Genomic DNA, 16,720 nt, shown 5'->3' on the forward strand with positions numbered 1-16,720 from the left:
CAGTACACAACGCAATCACTAACGTCGGGACTCGAAAATATGTAATTTGAAAAATATTTTATACGACTGCAGCGGTCGTGTGTCCGGGTGGTCATAAGTCAAGTAGGTCATAAGTCGAGGAGTACCTGTAATGAGAAAAGAAAGCAGCTGTGTAAGGTTCTTTTGACAGCTTTATTATTTGAAGGCCTAAACCATCAACTTCAGCTACACCATCAAATTCAACATCATAAACAGCTTCAACAACAACTTCAGGTTCAGTAACAGTTTCAGCAACAGCTTTATGGAAAGTTACAGCTTCAGCCAGAGTTGAACCTGATGATTTCGTCATCTAAGCAAAAACTAGCACAATATTCATGGCTGTCCTTATGTTTTAGACTTTACCACCATTGGTGAATAGAATTTTTGTTTTACATTCCTAAATATTATTTAAAACATATATGAACAGTAAATAAGTGTTGCTTTCATATTCATATGTGGAGAAATGACGATATGTTCTCAAATGTACGCACTTACAGTCCATATGTTGGCGTTCCCAATCATCTCGGTTTATTTCTTTACCATTAGTGGTTAGCAATTCTAGTGTTCCTTTTATTAACATTAAATAACATTACTTAAAACATACATACAGGTATTATTTTTTTTTACATTAAGTTTACTACTGCTACAACCAGGGTCTTATTTTCTTCAGTTTCTTATGAAGAACCCATCGTCACTCACGAAAACAATGCTGTCTTGTCTCCTTGCGTGTGTTTTAATATTCTACGTATTATTAATGAATTGCATTGTTATTTCACATATATCAACATTAATTCAATCAAATACAGATTCAGTAATAAATAATAATGAATCTTTTGTACATACAGTATTCTTAAAATGAATGACACTGTTTCCTTGAGTGCGCATGTATACTGTACATTGGCATTCCACTATGTCTCATTTTTTATTTAATAACAGTGGTTACTTCTACTGTACATTAAATAACATTAATTAAAACATACATATTTTTTACATTAATTTTACTACAACAACAACCAGTTTCAGGTGGATAACTGACCTTACGGGTGTAAACACTGACAACAATGCCGTCTCTTATCCTCTTGTGTGTTTTAATATTCTACGTAACAATGCCGTCTCTTATCCTCTTGTGTGTTTTAATATTCTACGTATCATTAATGAATTGTATTGTTCATTTCGCATATATAAAGATTAATTCAATCAAATACAGAGTTAGTAATAAACAATAATGAATCTTTTGTACATATTCTTAATAAGATAAATGGCGGTGTCCTTAAATGCGCACGTATATGTTGGTGTTCCCAATCCATTTAACTTTTTTCTTTGCCATTAGTGGTTAGCTACTTCTATTGTTCCATTTATTAACATTAAATAACATTACTTAAAACATATATATTCATTTTTTTACATTAATTTTACTACAGATACAACCAGGGTCTTATTTTCTTAATTTTCTCATGTAGAACTATCGTCCCGGACTCCCGGCTATAAACACTAACGAAAACAATGGCGTCCCATCTCCTCTTGTGTGACCATACTATTATTCATTTATATTGTATAAGGTGAGTTCGGAAAAATTATTTAAAGAATATACTGTAGTTTGCAATTTTCATTAATTGTATTGTTTTTTGGGGGAAAAGAGGGTAAAAAGCCACACAAAAGATATGAAAAGGTCACACTTGGGAATGCATCTCATTATTATTGCTTTATTTTAATGGTAATTAATGATTCGCGATACGATGATCTACCTTACACTGCAATATCGGAGGACACATTACCGTCATTATTTGAGGCTTTACTGTACAGTCATTTCTGCTACAACGCGTGTTTTGTCAACGCGAATTGACTATACAGTGGTCCCTCGGTTAATGAACACAATTAATTCCAGAAGGTCGTTCGTTACCTGAAAATTTGGTTAACCGAAACCATTGTTTCAATGGGATTTTGGGAAATTGGTTCCAGCTCACCGAAAATTACATACAAACTAAAAATAAATGCAGTAAAGTATACTTACTTTGAGGTGAGCATGTAGAAGGCTCCTGGTTGATGATGACAATGATGGGAATTAGAATGGGGGTGGAGGAGAAGGGAGAAGAGAAGGCATTGGGGCAGAAGAGAAGTCACCCCATGCTGCCATTTCACCCATAAAATTTTAGTTCACTTGGTGTAATTCAAGATTATTTTCTTTAAATCAACACTGCACTGCATTATATATTGTCAATATGTAAAATAAACTTCAGAATGACCAATAATTGTACTGTAAAAACGTAAGAATAGTTTATGTTCAAGAGAGTCTCAAGCAAGAAGCTTCCTCCACTGGGCAGGTACACACACTGACGCCATTTTGGGCGAGTCAAGTGACTGTTTGGCGCTAAAAACTAGTTCCCTGTACTTCAATTATGTTAAATAATTGTTAAAATTACTAAAAACTTTAATATAAGGCTTGGAAAATTATTGAATAGTACAACCTTCTTGATATTTACTCAAATGGTAACGAATTTAAGCCCTAAACCGATTACTGTATTGGCGGACTAATACTACAGCTGGTGAGCAGGCAAAAGCAGGTGATAACATGTTGGGAAAAATTCCCAAGTAATTCGTCAACCGAAATTTCGTTAACCGAGGCGTTCTTTAACCGAGGGATCACTGCAACGCGATTGATGAATAGAAGAACGATATTTGTAAAACGCGAACGCGTGTTGGCTGTAACGTGATTTCACTCTAAAGTTTTAAATGTACTGTCGCTTGACGAGGGGTTATGCAGTGTTTACAGTTCACGTTCGACATCACATGTTCAATTGATTCATGTGTTTTGTTTGTGAAGTGTTATTTGATAGGGACTTTATAAATTTCATCCTTTTTTTGCAAATTTAGTTGTTCCCATTAATATGTACTGTACAGTATGAAAAAATAAATAAAATAATATTTCGCAGTGCGGACTAATAGCGTTTTACACCTGCGCTCTCAGTTCCCATTACATGATCAGTTGAAACACATGGGTTGTTTTGAAGCGTCCTCAGTGATTTTTGCTTAATATTTCTCCAATTTTGTGGTATTAACTGTGAATATGGAAAAGAAGAATATCTCCAAGAAGCGTTCTGGTGATCGCATTCCCGGTGGTGATCGTAAAAGAAAGGCTATAACACTTGAAGAGAAGCTTGATGTTATCAAGCGTTTTGAACGCAAGGAAAGAACATGTGCTATTGTGCGTGCAACGGGAATAAAGGAGTCTACTTTTAAGCACCATTAGAGACAATGCAGGAAAGATTAAAGCAAGCTGTATTGCTGGAAAAGGCTTGAGTGCAAGCAAAACTGTGAGATCAGGGCCAAAGGAACTTGAGGAGATGGAACGGCTTCTAAGTGTTTGTATAGAACAATGACTACAATGCAGAACGGAGCAGGATTGCAGTTCGTGGTGCTAAATCTTTTTTGGCACCTTATGAACAGTTTCTTTGTGAAAGAAGAAAGAAGGCAAAGCAGCAAACATTAGAAGTCTTTTTTAAGTCAACTCACAAGAAGCAGTCTAAAGACACTGAACCACAGCCATCCACTTCTGGAATTGGACGTTTTTTCGTCCCAACCATGCAACCAAAACTGCACCTGATGACGATAGTACTGATGATGACGATGACAACTCTCAACTCCTGTCTGCATGACTCCTCAACCTCAAAATCACCCTTCTCCCCCATCAAGTTATATTCATATTTTTTCAAGGTAAAGTGTTACATTTACTGTATGATTTCATTATTAGACATGAAAGTAACATTTACTTAGACTGTGCTATCCTCTGTGTTAGGCTAACCACTAATTTTTTTTTCAATTTCGAGTAATCTGCATCTAACCCTATTTTCTCCATAAGCCCTGTTACTTCTATTGCGTGAATTTCTATAACGCAAGGTTTTACAAGAACACAACTATCGCGTTGTAGCAGAACTGACTGTACTGTACTGTAATACAATTTTCTGGAAAAGTTTTCCCATCTCCTGACTCCTCTTTTGACCTTTATGCGTAATATTATTGCTACAGATTTTTTTCATATTTTTTCTGAGTTCACTGATGTCCAAAGCCAACCCCAGACTGTCTGGCCACGCTCTAACAGGTACAGCCAATGAATTAACACTGTTGTCTGAAGTCACCCCAGACCCACCCAAAGTCACCTCATCTATGGGGTTACTTTGGACACCCAAAAATTTTCTTAACAGAAAACACATGCTGTTTTTTATATTTCTGTCAACACATTTGGATAGCCCATTTGTTCACACACCAATAGCATACTTAACATGTTTTTAGCCTTCAAACAAACAGCAGGTAAAAAAAAAAATTAAACCTCAAACACTGTCCAAAGTCACCCTATCTTGCAGTACCCTTTAGATTAACCAATCAAATATTAAATAAATTCAATAGCTCTTTCTTAATAGATGCAATCTAGTTATACAATACTGAACTACATGTGAAAAAAGTTGCAGGGTCATTATTTGTCAATGAGAATAATATGAACAGCCCCCTAATATGATACTATCTGGGAAGACCCTTGGAGCTGCCATTATACACAGCATGCAGACCCACATTACCGGAGGGTGAAGGTAGAATTTGGAAAATGGGAAAATCCTGATTGTTCTCACAAAAAAATCCAATGTACCAGTTATAGAGACCCTCAAGTTATTTCTAAAATGTGGAAATTTATACAATAATTCCTCATAGGAAACACTTTATTATGCAAAGGCCTGATCAATTTTCCTCAGCAGGTTTGATATACGGTACTGTACTGTGCCTTATCATAAAATTAGTGCAGCATGTATACCCACTACCACTTACCCTAACAATCAGAAATACTGGAGTACTACAATGGATTGAACTATAGCCATGTAAACTGGACAAAGAAGCTCTCTCTGATGCCCACACCACCATTAAGTTCTTACAGAAGTGAACACAAGCATAACATTCATGAATAAGACAAAAAACACCATTAACTGTGTAGCCCAGCCAACACAATTGAATGATAAGAACCTTTACTAAACCATATCTTATTTCAGCAGGAATGAGCCACTGAATGATATCCAGTATACCCAAGCTCACCAGTACTCTTTAGTTCATTCCAGCATAAATCAATATTCAGTAGTAATTTGTTTTCATTCACTGGAGCATAGAAGGCATGTAGACAGCAGCCTAATTTCTGTCTCACTGAAGGAAATTCAAGGTAGAATAAAAGAGAAGTATAATAGATCTTGAAGTGGATTCCTCTGAGAGAAGTATATTGGTGTAAATTTTACCTTTATAAGTATTTCAGCACAAACAGATAAACATGACATTTACCATACACAGTTATGAATGGACCTTCGATACAAGACTACAAGTTGGACCCCGCTAATCCAGGATCCGATAATCCGGCAGCTTCGATGGTTCGGGACTTGTGTTTGAATCTGGCTGTCATTAGTTTCCAAGACTAATTTAAATAAACTGCAGAGTGGTCAGAAAAATGGCAAATGAAATTCAACATCAGCAAGTGCAGCGTACTTAATATTGGAGAACAAATACTGTCAATGTATACAGCCTTAACAACATCAACCTAAAGAAGTCGACTTGTGAAAGAGACTTACGGGTACTTGTAAGCCCGGACCTACGGCCTAGAAAACAGTGCACTAATGTTCGAAATAAGGCAAACAGAGTGCAGTGATCCCTTGGTTAACGAGATTTCAGTTAATGAACAATCCCTCGATTAACGAATTTCTTACGAGCGCCCCTCCACATGTTTTCGCTTGCATTTGGCGGTCCACCAGCTGTAGTATTAGTCCGCCAATACAGTAATCGGTTCTAGGGCTTAAATTCCTTACTATTTTAATAAATATCATTAAGTTTGTACTATTCAATAATTTTAAAAGTTTTATTTTCAGTTTTTTAGTCATTTTAACAATTATTGAACATAATTGAAGTACAGTTGGGTCTCACATTACGCGGTTAATGTAACCCGGAGGGTACCGCGGAAAGTGAGGAACGCGTAAAGTGAACAACATAACATATGGGATTAATTGAAATGGAGTCCAGGCCGATCCCCAAACTCCACTTTTTGACGACACACAACTATGTTGTAGTAAAAATATTATCTTAACTTTATGATGGCATGCACACACAATTAATAATTAAGAGAAATATCAATAATATTAGGTTTTTTAACACTTACATTAGTAGAAAAGATGGCTGGGCACACGGGGATGGGCGGTTGGTTCCGAGGCAGAGGGCAGATTATTGGCCCTCACCTGTATCACTTGTATCAATTGTATCACTATCCACCACAGAGGCTTGCAGGGCCTCTTTGTCAAACCCCCAAAGTTCATATAAGTCCATATCCTCACTATAATTATCACTATCACTGACTTGGGCCGGCTGTAGTGGGTGGCGGGTGAAGAACTGGGAATGTTTTGATGACTGGGCGACCTTGTGCGCACCATTTTTGCGCCTCTTACACAACATGGCGGATGGCGGGAGGTTTGGGTCCAAAAATGGCGCGGCTTGCCAGCCGCTCTCCGCGTAATGGGGTTCACGACCGCGGAATGTGAGCATGTTAGGTTCCGGCAGGGCACCGCGTTAACGGTGAACCGCGGAATGCGGGACCGCGTAATGTGAGGGTTGACTGTATAGGAAGCTAGTTTGTTGCACGCCAAACAGCCTCTCAACACGCCATACAGGCGTCAGATTCTGTCTTTTCAGTGGAGGTAACACCTTGCTCAGACTCTCTTCAACATAAATGCTTTTTTTCTGTGTTCCAAGCAAATTACCTATTGGTCATTTTGAAATTTATTTTACATACTGACAATATATAATGCAGTGCAGTGTTGATTTAAAGAAAATAATCTTCAATTACACCAAGTGAACTAAAATTTTATGGGTGAAATGGCACCATGGGGTGACTTCTCTTCCACCCCAATGCCTTCTCTTCTCCCTTCTCCTCCACCCCCATTCTAATTCCCATCATCATCTTCATCATCCAGGAGCCTTCTACATGCACACCTCAAAGTAAGTGTACTTTACTACCTTTTTTGTTGAATTTAGGCAATTTTCGGTGAGCTGGAACCAATTACCCAAAAACCCATTGAAACAATGGTTTCGGTTAACGAGCAACCTTCTGGAACGAATTGAGCTTGTTAACCGAGGGACCACTGTATTAGGTTTTATATCTAGAAGTATAAGTAATAAGAGTGCAGAGGTCTTATTGCAACTAAATATCTTGCGCTAGTCTGGCCGCATCTCGATTATGTGGTTCAGTTCTGGTGCCCTTATTATAGAATGAATATCAATTCACTGGAGTCGGTGCAGCGAAGAATGACGAAAATGATTCCGGGACTTAGAAACCTTTCCTATCAAGATAGGTTAAAGAAACTAAACTTGCATTCCCTAGAAAGACGAAGCGTGCGGGGAGATATGATAGAAGTATTTAAGTGGGTGAAAGGAATCAATGAAGGTGATATAGATAAAGTTCTTATAATATCCGAGCAGGATAGGACTTGAAGCAACGGATTTAAGTTGGATAAGTTTAGGTTTAGGAGGGAGATAGGAAGGAACTGGTTCACAAATAGGGTGGTGGACGAGTGGAACAAGCTTAGCAACTTTGTAGTAAGTGCTGGAATGCTGGAAAGTTTTAAAAGGAGGCTAGATAGATTCTTGGATGATAGAGAGTGGTAGTAACTCTCGAAAGAGAGCTGCCATACACAGGCCAACCGGCCTATTGCAGACTCCTTATTTTCTTATGTTCTTATGTAAGACTGCCGCTTGGCCAGTTGCAGCAACACCATCACCCGCCAACATCAACAACATTATTTACATGTCATGGCTCACTTATAGTGGCTATTGCCACTATTTTACCTTTAAATACTTATAATTTACCCCTATATATGCCTCCTAAGAGACCAGCAAGCAGTGAAAGTGGTTGTAATGTGGTGAACCAACATGTGACATTTACTATTTTAGAAAAGGTGTCTATACTGAAGACAGTTGTACATCGGTCAGGGCCTACTTATTTCTGTGTCACAGTACAGTAAACTTGTACCATAGCACTAACACTTTGTCATAAAGAGGTCCAGTATGCCTGGGCTAGATTTATGCTGATGTAAGTTGTATTGGTACAAGTAGTAGCACATTTTATGCATTAGTTTGCCTTTTTTTAACCTCGGTTTCGATGGTTCGGAATATTCGCTAATCCGGAACCGGTCTGGTCCCAAGTTTCCCAGATTAGCAAGGTCCAACTTGTACTGTACTATGGAACAAAACCAATGAAAAGTGGTGGACATTATCTGAAAGGGTCATCAAAAGTCTGAATACATGACCAATAGATATAAACCACTTAAATTCAGTGAATCACTTTCAACTACTGTACTGTATAGAGGGTCCCCAACTTATGAACATCAGACTTACAAATGCCCGCTGATACGAATCGGGATAAACTTTAAATTTACAGTACAGTGAACCCTCACTTTACGCGGTTAGTTCAACCCACGGCGGCCCGCATAAAGTGAACAACATAACATATGGGATTAATTGAAATAGAGACCGGGCCGACCCCCAAACTCCACTTTTTCAGACACAATACCTACGTTGTAGTAAAAATAACTTCTTAATTTTATGATGGTATGCACACACAATTAATAATTAAGAGAAATATCAGTAATATTAGGTTTTTAACACTTACATTAGTAGAAAAGATGGCTGGGCACACGGGGATGGGGGGTGGGTTCCGAGGCAGAGGGCAGATTATTGGCCCTCACCTGTATCACTTGTATCACTATCCACCACAGAGGCTTGCAAGGCCTCTTTGTCAAACCCCTCAAAGTCCATATAAGTCCATATCCTCACTATCATTATCACTATCACTGACTTGGGCCGGCTGTGGTGGGTGGTGGGTGAAGAACTCGGTAATGTTTTGATGACTGGGCGACCTTGTGCGCACCCTGCTCGCGCCGCTTACACAACATGGCGGATGGCGAGAGAGGGCGGGAGAGATGGCGGGAGGTTTGGATCCAAAAATGGCGCGGCTCACCAGCCGCTCTTTAACGTAAAGGGGTACACGCACCGCGGAATGTGAGCATTCCGGTTTAGGCAGGGTACCGCGTAAACGTGGAAACGCGGAATGTGGGACCGCGTAAAGCGAGGGTTGACTATATTTTATTTACTTGATGACTCATTTTTTAATTCCATTTACTGTACTTTGTCATTCTATTTTTTCTTTTCTCTTAAACTAAGTGATTTTGGATGTATATAAGGACTTAGGCTATGATATAGTGGGATTTTAAACATTGTTCTCTAAGTACATAGTACAGTATGCACAAAGCATGTGTTCTGACTTAGGTAAATTTTTACTTAAGAACGTCCTCAGGAACGAAACCCATTCGTAACCCAGGGACCCCCTATACCGTACACTAATGGTTTAATTTCAAAAACTCTTCATCTTCATTTGACAATTTATCACTTCTGTTTCTTTTAAGAGGCATAAGAAATATGAACAAAATATCTGAGTTTTATCAGCCCCAAATTCCCAGAATGGATTCTTTGGCATTTCAAATTTCATTTAACTACTGAGATGTAGAAATGAGGTTTCAAAAGATCCCAGTTGATGAAAAACTGGCCTGTAATCAAGAGACATAACAATTGTGGACTTTACTTCATTTCCATTAAACTATACTGTACTGGGTAGTACAGTAGTACTGGAGTCAATCTGTCTAACCTAATACAGTAGAATGTAAGTCAAGTACTTCCAAGTCAAGACGATTAAAATTGAGTACCAGTATATGTATTGTCTTAAAATCAAGTTATCAGTCCTTATTCCAGTTATCTTTCTCGTGGGTACCAGCTTAAGACATTCTGAAACCTAATAGTAGGAGGGAATTACTAGACACTGAGCAGCTAGCCAAAAAACTGAGTGAGGAGCAATACTGAACCATTCACGACCAAAGACACACCAATGAATCTAACAAAACCTGTATCTCAAATCATTAGATTACATCTGGACGATTGTTAGCTAACTCAGCAATCTAGATAGACCAAACCTAACCTAAAACCATTCAAAGTAGGTCAGTAAAGTTAAATTTTGTTGGTTCATGTTTGCTGTAGAAAATTTACTGAGCCAAACCTAAGATCAATTGGTTAGTTCTGATTGGCTCAAGTCTGTTATTTAACTAATAACAAAAAGTTAAATAGGTCTGGTTGTCTTGTCTATGGTTTAACCTATACAAAAAGTTAACATTATTTGAATTAGGCAAGTTCAGTTGATCTTACTGGTTTTTATCTCCTGTCTAACTTGAAACAAATCAAACCTAAGGGTGCGGACACTACTGCAGCTAAGAATTTGTCGTCAACATGTGATCATGAATAAGAAATGCTGGTCTAGTGCATGCGGTTGCACCCTGTGCCTCATTTCGTTTTGTATATCACATGTTCGTGAAAAAATTTACAGGTTATTTATAGTGTTAGATCTCATTAGTTCATGTCTGTCTAAAACAATTATATTGGCTATGTTTTCAGAGTGAAGGTTATTTATCTTCTCTGTTGTCATTTTCATTTACAGTACATCTAAATTAATACAATTGTTTCCTGAAACTGTTAAGTTTAGGCATGATTGGTTATGTTTACTGTACAGTACTGTCATACCTAAATGACTATTTTTGTACATTACAGAGACTATGTATACCAAGCTCTTTAGCAAAAACAAATTGATCCACACCAGAGTTTGCAGGTACAGTAAAACCAAAATTAATACTCGCATCAAAATATCTGAAAAGCATAATACAGGTACTGTACTCCTCGACTTTCGACCTACTCGACTTACGACCACTCGGACATACGACCGCCCCAGTCGTACCAATTTTGTTTTCAAATTACGTATTTTCGAGTCCCTAAATTAGTGATTGCGCTGTGTACTGACAAAATTTTCATTTGTAATTCCTTTTAAAATGGCTGGCAAGCTTAAAAGTGAGAGTTTTGTGGTGCTAAGAAGAAAAAGAGACACCCATTTTAGATTTTCTATGTATTATTTTCGCATTTTCGACTTATGACCTGGATTTGGGTCCCTAACCCCATCGTAAGTCGGGGACTGCCTGTAAATGGTAAGGATGCCTTGCAACTGGGGCACCAATAAAGCATTATGTTATTTGTTGCTTGCATGTACTTCTATGTAACAGATTCAGTATAGCATTAGGACTCAAAAAACTGTATACTGCAATTATATATTTTCAGTACAGTATCTAAAAAATTTCAAGAAGGCATCTAAGTCTTTGACAGGATTATATGAAGATCCCCCGCCCCAGAGTAGCCATTTGAAGAATCTCCCCCCACTCTGTTCAAACTGATGAATTGCTTTACTTTGTGAGAAGTTAGGTTAGGGGGCTAACCTAACCAAACACCTCACTAAGTAAAGGTTATCCCTACACCTCACCAAACCCTGGTTATGTTAGGGGCTAACTTAACCAGTCACTATGTAAAGATAATCCCTACCTCACAGTGACCTGTCACTGACCGCATTACCTGAATACTGGGTCATGTTGATCAACTGAAGAATTTCCCCCCTAATGCAACCCGGGGTGGAGATTCTTCATATGATCCCTTGACACTTCAGTTCTTTGAGAAAAAACATTAGCAAATTACAATACATTCGATTTTAGCAGGAAAAAGTCTACACTTATTGCTTATTACTACCAAACTGTAACAATCTTCAAGAGTGAGGTACTTCCCTGTCTGGAGAACAGTGGGGTATGCTATAACGAATGGATCCTACTACGAATATTCCTATAACGAACGTTTTTACCTATAAAATTGAGAATGCTATAACGAACGCAACTCCTACAACGAACGCAGATGATTACGGGACTATTTCGCCTGGCGCATGAATATTGTTGTACCGCGACCCACAACAAGAGCTTCAGGCGCCATCTTTGTCTAATTGTGTAGCCAGTGCACCACTGTTATTGTTGAAATTTCGTCTTTTGATGTGGAAATAGAGTTATTTGTATAAATATTTTGTTATACAAGTGTACAATTGTAGCAATGAATCGTCCAAAGCGAGTGAGAAAGGTCATAACTCTTGAAACTAAGAAAGAAATCATAAAGAAACGTGAGGATGGAACAAGCATTGCGAAACTTAGTGATGAGTATGGGATGGCTAAATCGACTATATGTACGATTTTGAAGAAAAAAGAGGAGTTGAAAACTGTGCAAGTGGCTAAGGGAATCTCTAGACTTTGCAAAGCAAGGTGTAATGTGATTGAGGAGACGGAAAATTTACTCTTAGTGTGGATAAAGGAGAAAGAAATGGCAGGTGATAGCATTAGTGAAGCTATAATTTGTGAGAAGGCCAGACAATTGTTTGAGAACCTTAAAGCCAAGACTCCCAGTGCAAGTAATAGTGATGTACCAGTGCTTAGGGGTACCAAGGGGTGGTTTACTGGTTTCAGAAGAAATAAATAAATTACATAGTGTTGTGAGACATGGTGATGCTGCTAGTGCAGATAAGGAAGCAGGTAAGGAACACCATGACATTTTTTTGAATGTGATTAAAGAGGGAGGTTTTGTTTCTCAGCAGGTATTCAACTGTGATGAAACTGGATTTTTTGGAAAAAAATGCCTCGCTGTACATACATTACCAGGGAGGAAACTTCTGGCCCTGGCCATAAGCCAATGAAAGACAGGCTTACCCTCCTTTGTGCTAATGCTTCTGGTGACTGCAAAATAAAGCCACTCCTTGTGTACCATGCAGAAAAACCCAGAGCTTTCAAAAACATTAGGAAGACCCGCCTTGGTGTTATGTGGCGGTCAAACCCAAAGGCTTCGGTGACCAGGAGTTTATTCTCTGAGTGGGTGATTGAGGTGTTTGGACCCAGTGCTCGGGAATACCTCAGGGAGAATAATCTTCCACCGAAAGCTTTGTTGGTGATGGACAATGCACCAGCCCACCCTCCTAATTTGATGGTTGAATTGCCAGAGGAGTTCAATTTCATCACTGTGCACTTCTTGCCACCCAACACAACACCTCTCATCCAGCCCATGGATCAGCAGGTAATTTCTAACTTTAAGAAGCTGTACACAAAGGCACTGTTTAGAAAATGTTTTGCGCCCACTTCTTCCAGCGATGTTAGTTTGAAGGAATTTTGGAAGAGTCACTTCAATATAGCAGATGCTGTATTTTTAATTACCTCAGCCAGGAAAGAGGTTACTGTGAAGTGTCTTTGTGCTGCTTGGAGGCCATTGTGGCCTGAATGTGTGCTTCAAAGAGACTTTGAAGCCTTCGAAGAGTTAGAAGAAGAGGCTGTTGTTCATGAAATTGTCTCTGGGCAATTCCATGGGCCTGGAAGTGGATGATGATGATGATGTTGAGGAGTTGGTGGAGGAGCACAGTAAGGAACTGTCCACTGAGGAGCTGCTTGAGCTTCACAAAGAAGAAAATGAGACACTGAAGCGGAGCTTAACATCTGAGGAGTCAGGGGAGGATGAGGACAAGGAGGAAAGCCTCATCATTCCAGCCAAAGATCTCAAGGATGCGTGCTTTTGCTGGAGCAAACTGTCTAAACTTGCTGAGGATTATCATCCTGATGTTGGTTCTGTGGAAAAGGCCATCAGTGTGTTTAATGACAATGTTATGAACTACTTTTGGAAGGTCCAGAAATCAAGGTTGAAGCAGCCAACCCTAGATTCCTTCTTTAAAAAAAAGTAACAAAAGAACCCACAGACAAAGTGCCTGTAAGACAGTCACCAAAGAGGGCTAGGAAAGATGACTCCTCTTCTTCCACCTCTTCTCCATAATTCTCTCCTCCCCCCTCCCCCTCTGCCTCCTGTCCTGCATGCTGAACAACACTAAGGTAAGATAAAGTACCGTAATTTTTACATTTTCCAAAGAATTTTTTCAGTGTTAAGTGATTGTATTTGGGGGCCTGGAACGGATTAATCCTATAACGAACGAGGTTCTAGAACCAATTAGATTCGTTATAACATACCCCACTGTACTGTCATCCCATCTGCCCCCGAGATATGCTAGGGACTGTCAGTTGATTGAAAATATCCAATGGAGGGCCATCAGACTGGTGCCTGCACTTTGACACCTCAGCTACCCTGAGAGATTTGAGCGCCTGAAATTGCCTAGCTTATACTACAGACGGGCAAGGGGGTACCTACTTGGTGTATAAACATCTCAAAGGGCAATACTCAGTCGAGTGCCCTTACCTGGAGCTGGCAGACACTCGCCCCACAAGGGGTCATAGCTCAAGGTTGAAGAAGCCGCAAGTCCAGAAAACTGTGAGGGCTAACTTTTTTGGAGTGAGAGTTATGACCTCTTGGAACAATCTGCCAGTGTGTTGTGACAGCACCAAGTGTGAGCTCTTTCAAGACCAGACTTGACAAGCATTGGAGCAGGTTCAGATACATTCAGGAGCCAGTGCATGCCCAGTACTTGCCCAAGCAGCTAATGAGCCGACCAGTGGTGAAGAGGATAAAAGTAAAGTAAAGAGTTAACATTAGATATGGCTCAGTGATTGCTCTGTCAACTTGCATGCTAAGCAACACAAATGTGGAAAATGGCTGTAAAACATTATTTGTTGATGATGATGTGCCACTCGCTGTTTCCTAAGAAAAGTTACAGTTGTTTTCCGTAGGGCCAACATCGAATCCATTTCCGACTTGTAAATTGTCATAAATGTTCAAAAAACATAGTAATTATTAGTCTATTTAGAGACTGTTGCTTACTTCTGCTATATAGATGTAGATTATGGAATTCGGTCACTTGTAAACATGGTTTGGTTATGTCAGCTAAGATTTGTAATAGACCAAATTCAGTAAGCTAGGATTGGTGCCAACAGTCTCGATCAATCAGTACAAATGCTGGACAAAGTGGCCAGACAAATCACCACTACCATGAGCAGAGGTAATTTTTCTAGTCCTGACATTATCAGCCTCGACGAATCAAGAACAAATGCCAGACAAAAGCGGAACTAAGTAAAGGTCTGCGGCTGGACAAATGACCACAGACCAAAAACATAATCCTAAAAACTGAAAGTTTTGTCCTGCTCTCTGTTAAGTATCACCAGGTTTAGTCTAGCTCTGCAGTCTTATTTTTTTGTCATTTGTTAAGAGTACTTTCATTCTTTCCTTGATCCCCCACCAAGTCTGGAATCCACACATTAACTTTACTGATGAAGACCCTAATAAAAAATTAACAAGAAAAAAGTTACCATTATGTAATTAATCACAATCACTCTTAAAAGTGGAAAAGTAGACTAACCTTAATCACAGGGGGGGGGGGGTCGATTACAAGCTAGATATCAAGCCCATTCCTGAAAATAAAAACTCAAGATATTAGTATTATTCATTCACTCAGGACAGATGTACAAAGTTATTAATCTTGGTTTATCACAAATAGTAACATCCATAACAACTACAAAATGTCTGTAATAGATGATGAGTTCACTTGGTGCTTCAGAGTAAAGTAATGATGAGTTTTTCAGTTGAAGATGAATCCAGGTTCACAGGATTATGCCTTACAATGTGCATTACTCCAGATTAGCAAGATGTCATAGAAAACCCATATCAACAATTAATAAATATTCGAACTGGAATTTCAACTTTTCATGGGAGAAAAATTAAAGCACGTCCTTTACATCACATTCACAAGTTCAATGACTGTTGCCTATCTCTGATGGTATCAGCCGGCCCTCACCAATATTTCATAATCACAAAATCAAATATATTTCACTACTGATGTGACCAAAAGGAATTAAGCGGAGAGTTAGCGGCGGGATTTATCATCTGGTGGCAGCCGAAGCCAAAACAGTAATTTTCACCATTGCTCCGTCCCCATTCTGCGAGCGGAAGCCAGCCAGACCCGTAACTCATCCCACCCAACCAAACAAAAACATAGCCTTTCCTACTTACTTATGTACTTATAATTTGATATTACTACTGTTATGCGATCTGGGTTGATTCTTATTACTAAATACCTGCAACTTCAACATTTATTATTTGTTGTTAGTTATTAATAAACAAAGTAATAAATAGTTCTTACCCCCGATCTTCCTACCCGCAGTTCCCGTTTTGTTCCAATGATATAAGATATAGGAATTAATTAATTCTCCGAATTTTTGCGGTAACCCGTAGCTTAATAATATCATCCCATATTAAACTAAATCATAAATTTTACTAATATTCACTATGAAGATATACGATGGATAATAAAAATTAAAACAAGTTTTTAGAAGAGTTTAGATGCGGCGTGATTCCCGGGGTGCGGCGGCGGCGGCCATAGCGGCGCCATTCCCGTACGTTATTGATTCCATAAAAAGACGCGGCCTCTCAACCCGGCCCGTCTCCCCCTCCGCGCTCCCGCACTCGGCCTACCTCATTAATATTCATATTCCGATATTCACTGTAAGGGTTCCATTTCGCGAAAATGCAGTAATCATAATATTTGAATATATTTTGTAGCAATGGATATAGAATATATGCAAGAGTAATTCATTGAGGGATGATAAATAAAGATGGACATCTCGCACTTCATTGTAGAGACAATATAGGCAATCGTGAGTGGAGCCATTGTTTATCTCCCGCGGGGGTCGATCGGTAGCGCCGCGAGCAAGCCCGCTTCGGGTTACGCATTGCTAGGCCATTTTCCACCGCAAAGTATACACTTGTGTATCACGATTTTTTTTTCATATGTATATATATATATGTATATATGTAT

General features: G+C 39.0%; 1 protein-coding gene across 4 annotated transcripts in view; it reads right to left on the reverse strand.

The window, feature by feature from the left end:
* LOC121873331 (protein bric-a-brac 2-like) overlaps positions 1–16,077 on the reverse strand; it is a 208,061-nt gene extending 191,984 nt beyond the window's left edge. Inside the window, exons 1-2 of one of the 4 annotated variants that reach the window (XM_042376851.1) lie at positions 15,825–15,842; positions 15,266–15,317 (exon numbers count right to left, since the gene is read on the reverse strand). The gene's annotated coding sequence lies outside the window, so the exon portion shown is untranslated. Of the gene's footprint in view, positions 1–15,265; positions 15,318–15,824; positions 15,845–16,045 lie in introns of those variants that run through there. The other 3 variants (XM_042376850.1, XM_042376848.1, XM_042376847.1) reach the window with 3 other exon arrangements.
* Between the last annotated feature and the right edge of the window lie 643 nt (positions 16,078–16,720).

The sequence above is a fragment of the Homarus americanus genome, unplaced genomic scaffold (genome assembly GCF_018991925.1).
Source record: "Homarus americanus isolate GMGI-L3 unplaced genomic scaffold, GMGI_Hamer_2.0 scaffold32929, whole genome shotgun sequence".
Taxonomy (NCBI): Eukaryota; Metazoa; Arthropoda; class Malacostraca; order Decapoda; family Nephropidae; genus Homarus; species Homarus americanus.